The sequence below is a fragment of the Vicugna pacos genome, chromosome 4 (genome assembly GCF_048564905.1).
Source record: "Vicugna pacos chromosome 4, VicPac4, whole genome shotgun sequence".
Lineage (NCBI taxonomy): Eukaryota > Metazoa > Chordata > Mammalia > Artiodactyla > Camelidae > Vicugna > Vicugna pacos.
The window spans coordinates 60963768-60977885 of record NC_132990.1 but is presented as its reverse complement, the minus strand read 5'-3'; the positions used below and the strand labels follow the sequence as shown (position 1 = coordinate 60977885).

General features: G+C 46.2%; 2 protein-coding genes across 2 annotated transcripts in view; both read right to left on the bottom strand.

Annotated features, from left to right (window-relative positions):
• SLC31A2 (solute carrier family 31 member 2) overlaps positions 1 to 14118 on the bottom strand; it is a 445176-nt gene that overhangs the window by 263912 nt on the left and 167146 nt on the right. The gene's annotated exons all lie outside the window — the stretch shown is intronic.
• The window catches only part of SNX30 (sorting nexin family member 30), a 91537-nt gene that overhangs the window by 75964 nt on the left and 1455 nt on the right, over positions 1 to 14118 (bottom strand). The gene's annotated exons all lie outside the window — the stretch shown is intronic.

Here is a 14118-nt window from a genome sequence, read left to right as displayed (position 1 = left end):
CGGCAGCCCTTTGGTCAGGAAGGATGGGGGCAAGAGCATGAAATGAGGGTCTGACACGGCCTGGACAACTGGTGAAACAAGGAAAGGTGGTGCCCCTCCTCTGTGACTTGAACCAGAAAAGAAAAGAATTTCTCAAGTCAGGAGGAAAAAAAAAGGATAGTTCCAACAATTGATTGACCCTCAGCAGAAAAGGGCAAGGCTCACTGTGAACCAATATTCACAAGCATTTGATCAGAACAGATTAAAAACTGCCAGAAGAGCACTGTCTCTTCTGTCCCCTCTGGTAACAGCTTAACTGCATCCTTTTTAGGTTTTGAACAGTTAGGACTCAGTTTTCAGGCAGGCACAACATCCACCCTACAGGAGTGTGAGTGAGAGCCCCATTTTTCTCGTTTGTCTATTTGAAATGTGATTGGAGTTAGTCAGGGGTTGGCTAGTCACTTTTTTTTTTTTTTCCTTTTTAATCAATATCAACTGTAACTAACCAAATTACGGAGGGCAGAGGAGGGCGCTCTCTCTCTAATTTGGTCTGAGAGCTTCCAGGGGAGGAAGACGACGCTCTCAAAGGGTCAGAACACTACCCTTCTGAGAGGCAACAGCACATCCTTCCAAAGCTAGTGTGCACATTCACACGTGGAACTCACACACACACACAAGTGACAGGAGGCTATGCATGGTTTGTACTTCTCCTTTTTTTACTTACTATTTCCTGCCATTATTGCATATCAGTATATATATAGTGTGCACGTGTGTGTGTGTGTGTGTGTATTCTTTGTAATACTACATTTTAAAAAAGTACCATAGTTTACAAAACTAGCTCCCTATTGATGAATATTTAGGCTCTTTCTTATCTTTTGCCACTAAAAATAATATTGCCACAAATGCCCTTGTGTACGGCCATCTACTGAGTCAACAGATGTCTGGGTACCCACCCCATCCTAGGCGTCGTTCATGCACTGACATTACAGCACCAAGCAAATCAGACAGAGCCCCCGCCCTGAAGGAGTTCATAGCAGAGCATAGGAGATACACGTCTGATGGCACATTTCCTCTGGGTGAATCAGAGGGTTCTTCTATGGCAATTGATCTCACACTTGGCTGCATGTTAGAATTATCTGGAAAAACCTTTAAAAAAAAATGCTGGTCCCTGGGCTAGCCTAGATTCATTAGATCCAAACTTCTTGAGGTGGGACCCAGGCATCAGCATAGTGCAATAGGTCCTGAAATGATGGCGTGCTTAGCTAAGCCGGGTAACCTCATTCTAAAGCAAGGCTTCTCAACATTAATGTGCATACCAATGGCCTAGGGCTCATGTCAAAATGAGGATTCTGCTGCAGCAGGTCTGGAATTAGGCCTTAGATGCTGTATTTCCCACAAGCACCCAGGTGATGCCAATGCCACTGGTCCATGGACCACACTTTGAATAGCCAAGGTCTACAGCAATAGCGGGAGGCAGCTGGAAACACACACAGAGGACACAAGCTCAGCAGAAGTGGGCAGGCAAGAATTCACACGACGTGCCAGGCAGTTTGTGAGTAAAATCCTTTGGCAGGGACGTTACTTCCTAGGAGAGGACCAGCAAGGTACGTAGGTACCTGACCACCGAAGGCCAGGCCAAGGACTCAGATCCTTACTGTGTAAGCACTGGGAAGTCGCTGCAGGTCCCCAAAGAGGGGAACGACACATACAGGGTAGTATTTTAGGAAGGTGAATTCTGGCTAGTGTTCAGAATAAGTTATATTGGGGAGGAGGGACCCAATTGAATGAAAGCAGGAAAACCAGGCAGATAATCATACGTCTTGACTAGGCTACTTACAGTCATTGCGGAAATGAAGAGAGACATTAAAGAACAGTGAGTTGAATGCAAGAATGGACTATTGAAAAGGAGAGGTGAAGAAAAGCATGATTTTAAATACTCTCACCAGAAAGTGATTTTTCAGGTGCTAAAAACAAGAATCATAGAAACACTTGAATCTTGGAAAGATAAGTTTAGAGCTAGAACTAAAGGTCTGGGAATCCTAAGCCTCCAGAGATAGCATATAAGGAACCAGCAGAGACAGGAACCCTGGCTGTTAGAGCTTAGAAGAAAAATGAAGAGGATCCAGAGAAGCAGGGGAAGACTAGGGGAAGACCAAGAGAGGAGAGAAGCAATCCATTCAGTGAATATTTTTAAGCATCTCCTACACGCCAGGCTCAGGGAATACAGGAGTGAACAGAATAAGACCCTGAGTAAAAAGGACAGACGGGGGGAAAAGGTTGAGGGAAGGTTGGTTAACGATGTCAGTCACAGAAAATAAGCACTGAACCAGAGGTCTGGAAACCTGGGTCCTACCCTCAGCTCTGACACCAACTAACTGGGTGACCCTGGTCTGAGAAGTCACTTCTCTCTCTGGGCCATGGTTTCCTCAACTGAAAAAAGAGGGTCTTGGAGGGAGTGACCATTAAGCCCTCTGCAGCCCTAAGGGCCTGGGATGCTACAGCAGACAACAGCCACTGCAGCTTTCCATGAGCCGTGAGTGGTAGAGGCAGGGCCTGGTCCACGGGGCTTGATGCCGAAGCAAGAGGAGGCAGATGGCGGGGCAGATGGAAGCAGTGCACAGAGACGGCTCATCCAAGGAGCCTGGCAGTGACGGGAGAGGGAGCAGGCAGAAGGCAGCAAGCCTTAGGAAACCTCTCTAACAAGGGAGACTGGTACGGTGAGGAGGAAGAGGCTGAAAAAGCCAGAAACTGAGACGAGGGATGAGACACAGGCTAAGATACAGAAGGGGTTGGTTTCATTTCCCTTAGCCTGAAACTGTGTTTTGCATAAGAAATGCAACCTACACTGTCTAATGCATGTAAGGTGCTCAAAAAAGTGGGGAGCAGGTTTGGAAAAGGATGCCAGTTGGCAGCAGCAGTGGTGGTGGTGAAGAGTGGGCTCTAAAGTCAGGCAGACCCATCAAATCCCAGCCCCACTCTCTTCTAGTTCTGTGACCTTGAACCAGTTCCTTCGCCTTTCAAAGACTACACTTATGCCCCCTGCTATCAAAGTGGAAGGAGACAGTAACTTCCCCCTAGGGGAGTGTGCCGAGGTGATGCAGTGCAGCTCCCAGCCAAGTGCTCCACAAAGGTCTGCAGGGATGGCAAACACACGTCACTATCACCTCTGGGCGAAGTCAGGACAACTGAGGGAGCGTATGCTGGACACCTCAATGGAGATGATTTGAGAACAAAAGGAAAAGAGAAGAGAAGCAAGTCAGGGAGATGAAAAATAGTCCCAAGCATATGTTAAACATGAAAGGCTGGGCATAGAGGAAACCATGTCAAGTTTTTCTAAGAATCTAGAATGTTGACCAGGGATGGAGTATGGCAGGTGAGCCCCACAGTCGGCCCAGACTGGAGAAGCAAGCTCTGGGGACCCACACTCACTGCAGGCACACCTACAGAATGACAACAGTCCTGACCCAGAACACTGAGGTGAGGAAGAGGTGATTTTAACAGGACCTGAAAACCCGTACCTCCAAAGGAAGCCCACAGGGGTGTGTGACCTGTGTGGTCACAAGGGACTCCGTGCTCAGAAGAGGTGGGCACTGGGTTTAATGCTCTGCTGTCGCTATCTTGAAATTCTTAACCATTTTTAAACAAGGGGACAAGAATTTTAACTCTGCACTGGGCCCCACAAATTACATGGCCAATCTTGAATGCACACTGGTAAAGAACTGTCATTGCATTGACAAACATACAATAAAAGGTAAAGGGCTGAAAAGCAGCTAAGAATTTGCTATTATCAGATCAGAAAATAATTACTCAGATTCTCAGTGAAATCCCAACACTGATCATTAATTTAAAAAACAAAATGTAGTTGTTATCTATGATAGGTAACCCAAGACGTCCTTCAAACAGGTTCCACTCTAAAATTTCTTTACCTCCAATAAATCCCTCTGCTTGCCCCCTTGGCATCCTGCATACACCCCTGTCATCATTCATCATGTTAAACGCAATCACTCACTCTTACTTCTCTGTCTCCCTTCCTGGACCTTGGGTGCCTAGAAGACAGGCTCTTGTTGTTCATCTGTGTATGATCCCCCGATCCCCAGGGTGAGGCATTTCTGAGGAATGAACAAAAAGTCCAAGTGCCCTTCACAATTGCTGATGCGAGTCATGAAATCAACAAGATTTCCTGGGCCAGACAGTGCAGGAAAAGGCTGCTATATTGCATTTTTGCAGCACAGATGCTGAAGCAGCAAGATAATAACCCCAGTTCCTTAGAACATACCTCTGCCCTAATTAAACAGCCCAAAAGGAGGTCTAGGTTTCCATTTTTGCAATAAAGTAACTATTCCACAACCATTTTTTATTCTAATTATAGCGAGACATCTTTTGCCTGGAACGTCTGAGATTTGACCTGTTCCGGGCTCATGTCATCTCCAAAATGTAGGTATCTTAACTCCCAAGGAATATCAATGCCTCGCACAGCACAAAATGCAGAGAAGTCACTCAAACACTCGTACAAAAATTCACCTTAGCACGTCAAGTATTAATATGGTTTATCGATTCTAGTAAGAAATCAGCTTTAAAAGCATACACAGCCTCAAAGGGGAAAGGATGGTCTTTTCAACAAGCAGTACTGGGAAAATTGGGTATCTCCACGCAAAAGAATGAAACTGGACGCTCACCTTACACCATACACAAAAATTAACTCAAAATGGATTAAAGATCTAAACCTGAGACCCAAAACTATGAAACTTCTAGAAGAAAACATAGGGGGCAAAGCTTCATGACACTGGACTTGGCAGTGATTTCTGGGATATGACACTAAAAACATAGGCAACACAAGCAAAAATAGACAAACAGGACTACCTCAAACTTAAAAGCTTTCATGCAAAGGACACAATCAAGAAGGTTAAAAGGCAGCCTATGGAATAGGACAAGATATTCGCAAATCATGTGTCTGATAAGGGGTTAATATCCAAAATATAAAAAGAACTCCTGTCACTCAACAACAAAAAAATCAAATAATCTGATTTTAAAATGCACAAAGAACTTGAATAGACATCTCTCCAAAGATGATATACAAATAGCCAACAAGCTTATGAAAAGATACTCACTATCCCTAATCATCAGACAAACGCAAATTAAAACCACAATGAGATATATCCTCACACCCACTAGGAGGGCCACTACTGAAAGACTAGAAAATAACAAGGAGAGGATGCAGAGAAACTGGATCCTTGTGCACTGTTGGTGGGGCTGTAAAATGGTGCCGCTGCTACGGAAAACAGTATGGAAGCTCCTCAAAAATTTTAAAAATGATCCAGTTTTTATAAACTGGGTTTACAGACCCCCCAAAAATTCAAAACAGATCTTGGAGAGATATTTGCACAACCATATCCACTGCAGCATTATTCACAATAGCCAAGAGGTAGAAACAACCTAAATGTCCATCCATAGATGAACTGCTAAGGAAAAATGTGATCTATACACACAATGGAGTCCTTTTCAGTCTTAAAAAAGAATATCCTATTACATGCCACAACATGGATGAACCATGAAGACATTATTCTAAGTGAAATAAGCCAGTCACACAAAGACAAATACTGTATGATTCTACTTATACGAAGTACCTAAAGTAGAGGTGTCCAGTTCATAAAGACAGAAAGCAGAATGGTGGTTACCAGGGGCTGGGTGGAGGGAGACTATAGGAGTTGTTATTTAATGGGTATTGAATTTCAGTTTTGCAAGATGAAAAACTTCAGAGATCTACTTCACAACAAAATGAATATACTTGACACTACCAAACTATATACCTAAAAATAGCTGAGATGGTTAGGAAAAAAATCAGAGTATATAATACAATCATCTTATTGTACATTCCTGTCTAAAATTACCGTTAATCTCAAATGTCAAAATTATTGTAGAAAATTAAATAAATTGTATTCTACGTCCTTTTTAAAAAGTATTCAGTGGACCCTTGAACAACATAGGTTGCAAGAGTCTACTTATATTCGAATTTTTTTCACTAAATATGTACTACCCAATCCAAGGTCGATTGAAACTGCAGATACAGAACTCTTCTGACTGTGAAGTTAGTCATGATTTTTAACTTGAGGTCAGCACCCCTAACCCCAAAATTGTTCAAGGGTCAACTATATATATCTAAGAAACAATCCAAATTCCCATCAACTGATGAATGGATCAACAAAACGTAGTCTGTCCATGCAATGGAATATTATTCACCCATGAAAAGAATGGAATACTGATACACACAACATGGATAAACCTTAAAAACATACGCTAAGTGGAAAGAAGCCAGACACAAAAGGACATATATTCTATGATTCCATTGCTATGAAATATCCAGAATAGGCAAATCCAGAGACAGAAAGCAGATTGGTGGTTGCCAGGGGTTGGGAGGGGGGAAGACACAGCGTCTACTAATGAGCATGAGGTGTCTTTTTGACACTTTGAAAACACTCTGGAATTAGATACTGGTGACAGTTGCACAACCTTGTGAATATACCAAAAATCACTACATTGTGTGTGTTTAAAAGGTAGATTTTATGTACATGTATACAGCTTTGCTTAAAGTATTGTGAGCTGGATTTCTATCGCTTGCAAACAGAACTTCTGACCAGTACACCCTCTGGATCCAGGGAGTCAAAGCCCCTCTGAAACTGCCTCCTGCAACCTTCTGCTGCAACAGCCTTCTCCTTGGACCTCCTGCTTCTTGGCTCCACCCATCCTCTCCTAGCCAGGGGCTGGGTCACAGTTCTCTCTCTAACTATAAATATGGCCCTGCACCTCCCCTGCTTAAAATACTAGTGGCCTCCCTATCACTCAGGATAAAGGCCTTACTATGTGCCATTACAGACCACAGTCTGCCCACTAGCTACCTCCCCAGCTGCACTGCTCACGAACCCATCACCCGCCACCCCCACAAACTGACACTGCCAAGCACATGCTGGTTTTTCCGCTCCAGTTACTCTTTCTTCCTCTGCCCATTTTGGAAAACATCTACTTCTTCACTCTCCAGCTCAAGCATCATCTCCTTCGGAGAAGCCACTACCCTCCTGAGCATGGTCACGCCTCATCTCACTCCCTATATGCTACTTCCATAATCACTGTTGATGCTGTCGGTGCCCCACCATATCCCCTCACTGACCAGCTCAGGGTCCCCTGGCCTGGCTTCCAACTGCCAGCACCTGCACTTCTCGGTCCGGCTGCTGAGCCCATGGCACACATCCCTGGGGCAGGCAGGACAGCGCTTGGGGATGAATGCCCGAACACCCCACCCCCCCAGCACTCAACTGATGACTGACAAGGTTGCAGTCGAAGACCCCAGCTCCCTCAGCAGGGTGGGGATAACTGAGGCGCGTGTTCTGTACAGGCTCCCAGGGGTCCCCAGCAGAGCACGGCTCCAGCCAGGGGCAGCGGCAACCAGCCTGGGAATGCACCTTTCACAGGCTGCCTTCCGTCCCTGTCTCACTTTCCTTCACCTCTTAAATCAATTACTAGCAGTTAAATCCTTTCTCAGGGTCAGCTTCTAAGGCAGTAACACCCCCTAGCATTTTCATATTATTCACTGTGTGCCAGACACTATTCTAAACACTCATTTAATCTTCAGAACACCACTGCAAAATAATCCAAAACTTAGACAGGGAGACATTGAGGCATTACAAGGTTAAGAAACTTGCCCAAGGCCACAGAGCTAGTGAGTTCATCTAGCATTCTTCACATTCTATTGCAACCATCTGGGTATGTGTCTCTCTTCCGGGCTAGACCATGCACCTCTCAAGGGACAGGCCATTTTTTATCTTTCTCAATGTCCCCAGCATCTAGCATCTAGCACAGAGCCAGGCATGTAGCAGATGCTCAAGAGATTCAGGTTTTGAAAAGTGCCTGCACTCTGCGGCCCAAACATGCTGCGTGCTTTTCCTGCCCCTGTGCCTTTTCTCAAACAGGAGCCCTGAAACACCTTTTCTGCATGTCCCTCTCACCCTTGTCCCCTCCCACTCCCAACTCACACACAACAGTAATTCCTGATTCCTGCTCTGTGGTGGCCAAAATGAGGAATTCGGTGGGGCAGGGCAAATGTGAGATAGCACATGACCACTCTGACCTCTAGTCAACAAACCCAGCTGCTCGTATATGAACTCCTGCACCTTTGCTGAGCTGTTATTTATGTCCTCATTTTGAGAGACTCATTAATCACAGAACATCTGTCTTCTTCCCTGTAACCTCCACTAACAAAGGATTCTCCTCTATCATAAAAACCTCCCCTTAACCCCATTTTTCCTCCAAGCTGCCATTCTTCTTCTTCTTTTTTTTTTTTTTTTTTTTTTGAGGCAGGGGAGGTAATTAGGTTTATTAAGTTATTTTAATGGAGGTACTGGGGATTGAACCTAGGACCTTGTGCATGCTAAGCACATACTCTACCACTGGGCTACAGCCTCCCCCCCCCACCCCTAAGCTGCCACTTTTCTTACTACCAAACTGCTGCTACCTCCTGCCTTCCATCTGATTGTCAATATCCACTTTGTTTAAATTCTGACCTCAACCTCTGCATCTTCCACTCCAGTCTCTCTTTGGATCCATCGGGGTTACACATCTATGCAATAAAGAGCTTCCTGGAGGCAGCATTTGTGCCAATCCTTGATGCTTGGTGGGCTTTCAACAGCAGGCTTTAGACAACCTCTGTTCCCACTGCATTCACATCGTCTTCCCACTTCCTGCTCACACTGGCTTCCCAACCTGTGTGTCATCTTTACAATCTAGTCATCTTCACATTTTCTGCCTTTCATCTTCTAGGCGACAACTCCAACCTAAACCAAGCTAACCCCTGGCCGCAGCTGCTTCCTCTCCAGGGCTCCCTCCCGCTGGGAGCCCTGCTCCTGACCAGCAGCCCTGCCCTAGCCCCCACAGAAGCTCCTGGATCCTGCTAGTATCATCGCCTCCCCTTGGCCCTCCACCCTTCAGGGTGACCACCGCTTCTATCACTGCTCCTGGGTTACCTCCCTGTCCTCTGCTCGACCTCTCCAGTTTTCCAGCACCTAGGTAACTCATCCCCCGTACTACAGTATCTCAGTTTGAAAATTTTACAGTGGTTTTTGTTTCCTAACCAGACCACAACTGATAGTAATTGACAAAAAATTAGGCAAAAATGTACAGTGAAAATGTGCAGAGGACAATGTCGGGGATAACCCCCCCACCTCATGTTTATTAAAGGCTCACTATGACTCAGGCAGTGCTCCAAGTCTGAACTCACTGGATCTTCCTATCAACCCTGTGATGCAGGCACTTCCCTTATGCCCTTTTCACAGAGGAGGAAATTGAGGCTCAGGGAGGTTAAAGCATTTGCTGTCACAAAGATGGTGAGTAGTGGAGCTGGGATTCAGATCCAGAGAACCTGGCTCCAGAGTGCATGCTCTAAAACAAACCCCAGTGAGGGGCATTTCAGGCAGAGGCTTACTTGTCAGGATCAAGTGCTACCTACCCAGAGGTCAGGGGAGATAAGGATGTGGAGTATCTCCTGGATTTAGCAATAAGGAAGTCACGCGGGACCTCGAAGAGAAAGCCAGAAACCAGACAGCAGCAGGCTGAGAAGTAAGCCAGAGGTTAGGAAGTAGAGACGGGGAGCAAACCTTTCTTTTAGAAGGTCTGGCTGTGAAGAGGTAGGGCAGAGGTGGAGGAGAAGGGAGCTTCACAAGAAGTCTTCTTTACTCTCGCCGTGTTTTAGGTACAAGAGCAACCTGGACATGATTAAGCTGATGGGAATGAGCTGGCTGAGACGGAGGCAGGAGACAGGAGACAGGAATAAGGCAGGCTGACAGGCAGAGCAGGGTCTCCGAGAGGCCAGAGGGGGCGGGCTGTAGACCCAGGATGGGCCTTAGAACCTCTTCTACTGCAACTGGGGGCAAGAAAGAAAGGACGGCCACAGATTCTGATCATTCTGTAGTTTGGTGAAAGGACGTTCTTTGAGGGCGGCTTCTATCTTCTCTGAGGGAGAAACTGAGGCCATCAGCAGTACACGCGTGGGGGGTGGAGGAGCAGACGGGGAGCATCCGCAGGAAGCAAGGGGCGCCGGCCCGCACGGCACCACCGCACCACTGAGGCTCCTCCTGTGCTTGGAAGCTGTGAGTTTACACTGACAGCAATTCTCAAGGTACCTCTGCATCGAGGTATAGGAAAGGACACGAGAACATGGAATGATCCAGGCTAGATGTTAAAGGAGAGCAAGGGAAGGGAGTAAAGACTGGTGGTAGGAGCAATGGGCTAGGTGAGCTGTGGAATCTACTTCTTTTAGTGGGGAGGTAATTGTAATTAGGTTTATTGGTTTTTGTTTTTGTTTTTTTTAATGGAGGTGCTAAGGATTGAACCCAGGACCTCCCACATGAGCTATCCCCTCCCCAGTGAGCCGTGGAATGAATCTAAATGAGTCAGGTGAACACATGGGCTCAGAGAACAGGTGTAGGCAGTCCTTACTGACTGGGAGGAGGAAAAGGCAAGATAAGATGCTATCTGAGGGCATTACTTCAGAGCAGGAACAGTCTAGGCATTATAAAGCGGGGGTGTGGCCAGGGGAGAGGGCAGCTGAACCGGAAAAAAAAGGTGAAGGTGACCAGATACAAGGTCAAGAAACTAAATTTAGGAGATTTGGGCAGAGTCCCCTGAAGTGAAGGCAAGATTTCAGAAGACAGTAAGTTGGGGTTTAAAGATTTTAATGAATGAGAGAGAGAAGCAAGGAAGTATGAAATGACAGGGAAGAAAAAGGTAGTGGAAGGTGTGTAATGGACATTCGCTGCTTCTGCCTGGCCAGCGTTCATCGTTCCTCCCCCTTCTAGGAGCTGCATCCTGATTCTGCCTTGGAAACCACCTCCTTCCTCCCCAGGCACAGAGAGGGATTCCAAAATACTAGTAATAGTCTATGTCTTAATTCTACTTCTAGTGGGTAGTAACACAGGTGTTCATTTTTTATTCTTTAAACTGTATAGGTACATCTTATTAATACAGATACATTTATGTGCTTCATATATATTTCAGAGTTGAAACATACAGACAAAAACTCCCCTTCTCCACCTTCCAAAGGTAAGGACCTAGTCTGCGTCTTGGGCGGAGTTACAAAGATTGGCTTCAGCACCTGACCCAATTTAGGCCCAGGAGACACTAGCCCAGAGCTTTTGCTGGAATTACCAGGAAAGATGTGCTCTCTTTCTGCTGGAGTGCAAAGCTTGTTTGCAGAATATATCCCTTCACCAGCTTGAGAATAAAGTTAATACAGAAGAAAGCAGAGCCATGAGACTGAAAGTGACAGACTCCCAACATCATTGGAATACCTAGTTTCAGCCATTCCAGAAACCAAAATACCTGGGCCTTTTCAACAGGAGCCAGTAGATTTTTTTTTTCCTTCAGCCAGTTTGCGCTCAGTTTACATACTTTTAACTAAAAGGAAACCTAATTCAGTGGAGTAGTCAAATAAAGGATTCTCAATTCAACAGGCTGTGTGATCTTTTCAACACATAAGTCAGATCATGCCCTCCTTCTGCTCCAGCCCCTGCAACGGCACTCAGAGTAAAGGGCAAAGCTCTCAGGGTGGCCTATCAGGCCCTGTACCATCGGGCCCACTCCCCTCTCTGTCCTTGGCCAAGGACGCGCCATTGCCCACTCTGCTCCAGCCACACTGGCCTCTGGGGTGGCCCCTGACATACCAGGCAGGTGCCTTCAGGCCCCTGCTTCGGCTGTTCCTGCCACCCAGACACCCACTCACTAACTCCCTCACCTCCTTCAAGTCTCTGCTCAGATCTCAAGTTCTTAATAAGAATCCCCTTCCCTACAGCCAGTGACCCTGAGCAACCCCCGCCCCCACCCTACTTTTTCTCCCTTTCACAGCATTTATTAAGTAACATAGTATGTACTTATTCAATGCACCGAATGAGGGCAGGGGTCTTCAACTGGTTGATTTATTCCAAGTCCCTAGAACAGTGCGTGGCTCATAGGAGGCCTTCAAATATTTGCTGAATGAGTCACTAAAATGACATGAGCTTCAGAGGGCAGAGCCTGGTCTGTAAAAGGCAGTGCAGAGTAAAGACACGACCCCCATCTCCTGATCTTGATATAAGTGGGTTATAGGAGGAAAAGACACCTCCATTTTGAAGACTTCAAGGGAAGTAGCGACCTAAGGGGGCAGGAAGTAGGTGGCAGAGTTCAGTGAAGAGGTTGAGGATGTGGGGAGGAGTGTTAACCACAGCTGGGGCTTGAGAGGGCTTGGTGTTACGTTTGGTGAGGCACACAGGAATTGGAGGCTGAGTCAGGGAAGAAGCAAGCCCAGAGCGGTTTGCAGATGAAAGTAAAAAAGAGATATGGGCCAAGTGGTTTATTTACATTTTAGGTGTAGAGGAAGGATACAGCGATACTGGACCTGGTGAGGTCCTCTAGCATCAAAAGAATTCCTAGCAACTGTTGGTAGATAGAAAATGGTTTGAACGGTTTTAGATTTTGTGGATGGAGAGGCCATCGCATTTGGTGTTTCCCTCCCTCCCAGCACTCCAGAGGCCACTCAGAAGTGTCTGGTGGACTGAGATCCAAGGCTTCCCTGTTCACGGCACCATCCTGGGCCCACCGAAAGCAATTCCCCTCTGCATAATATAATAGCCCTGCACTATGAGCAGCCTGTCAGACCTCATTCTCCAGGCCCAGAACTGACTCTGAACCAGGTATCCAGAATCACAACCTTCATGTCCAAAAAGGCAAGAAAACACAGGCCCCTTTTCAAAGACACACCATAGCACTCAATGCTCCTACATGCCCTCCAATGACCCCCTACCTCCTGGGCAAGAGAAAGCAGGGCAAAGGGGAGGCTTCCTCCCACTGGTCCTGACTCACCTCTGTTGCTTGCTAGCTTCTCTGCAGAAATTTCTCCAGAGTTATGAGGACACATGTGTATGCCAAGATTCAAGGAAAATGTCACTCCCAGTCAGAGAAAGAATTTATATTGCTCTCTAAACCTCTAAGGAAAAGTGGCTTAGTATAAATCAGGCCCTTGGGGTGATGTCATTTGGATGCTCCTCAGAGCTCTAAGGAGACTTATTAAGTATTAAGTAATTAATAATAACGCCTTCTAGAACGCCTCTCTCATGGAATTGTCTCTGTAGAGGAAGCCAGCAGTAATTTGACCTAGGCCTGGTTTCCTGTCCACCAACTAGATCTTGGGAGACAGGGCATTTGTCCTCCCAGTACTTGGTAGTAAAATGCCCACACTTCTGAGTCAGGTGTCCTTCAAGAGTGGATCATTAAGCAGGTATTTAAAAGAGCCCTCTGTAGTAGCCAGCCCCCATGATGGTCCCAGTGATTCCTACCTTCTGGTATTCATACCTTCTTCCCACACTGCACCAGTGATGGTCTGTGTGACCAATACAATATGGCAGAAGTATGTCATTTCTGCGATTAGAGTGTATAGGACCGTGGCTTGAATCTTGGGCTCGCTCCATCCTTTGGATCACTTGCTCTGGGGGAAACCAGTTGCCACCTCAAGCAGCCCTATGGAGAGGAACTATGGCCTGCCAACAGCGGGTGAGTGAGCTTGGAAGCTGATCCACCCCCCCCCAACCCAGTCTTCAGTGACTGCAGCCCTAGTTAAAGCTTGAATGCAACCTTATGAAAGACCTGAATCAGAACCACTCAGTTAAGCTGTCCCCAGATTTCTGACCCACAGACACTATTGTCAGAGGCTAAACTCTGGAGTAACTGGTTACACAGAGATACTTAATTCACTATCCTACACAGACCTGAGAAAGAAATTGGAGGTTTAACCTCAATTCCTACCCTACATGCACATAGGACCCAAGTTCTCTGCTCATAAGAAAGCAACAAATTATTAATTCAGTCATTCAACAATTACTCATTCAATGTCAAATATGGGCAAAGTATTTCCAAGTGACATAAGCCTTCATAGTTTATAATCTATAAAATAAAGAGAAATACAAAAAGCCACCCCCCCCTAACCCCCACACACCTCCAGCTGCTCAATCCTGGTTTCATTAGCTTTTTAAGTTTCCTTGCTCCTAATGCGTCCCCACCCCCATCCCCACCCTGCTTTCAAAAACCCTCTTAGGAAGGTACATCAAGCCGCACTCCCTGGCTATT